This window comes from Galeopterus variegatus, unplaced genomic scaffold (assembly GCF_000696425.1).
Source record: "Galeopterus variegatus unplaced genomic scaffold, G_variegatus-3.0.2 Scaffold3544, whole genome shotgun sequence".
NCBI classification, from domain to species: domain Eukaryota; kingdom Metazoa; phylum Chordata; class Mammalia; order Dermoptera; family Cynocephalidae; genus Galeopterus; species Galeopterus variegatus.
Genome location: NW_007729655.1, coordinates 5765 through 6095, shown reverse-complemented (window position 1 = coordinate 6095; position 331 = coordinate 5765).

The window sequence follows — 331 nt, the reverse complement described above, 5'->3', positions numbered from 1 at the left end:
GGGGGGGGGGGGGGCAACAAACACACTGTCACTACCCTGTGGAGAGGTGGTCACTGGGGGCTCCCTAAGACCACAGACTGGCCCCTCTCCACAGCTGGAAGAATTTTTCTTGACACCAGGCTGCAGTCCCCTAAATCTACCCTGCCTGAGCCCATTTCTCCTCACGGGCACAGAACAGCTGTGAAAGAAAAACCACACTGCTTTTCCAGTTCAGGTTTACCCCCACCCCACCCTGTCCCTAATGTGGTGGCACAGCACCCAGCCTGGGGTCCTTGGCTTCCCTTCCAGGCCTTCTGTTCAGGCTCTGCTGCTGATGGGTCAGCCGCCTGGG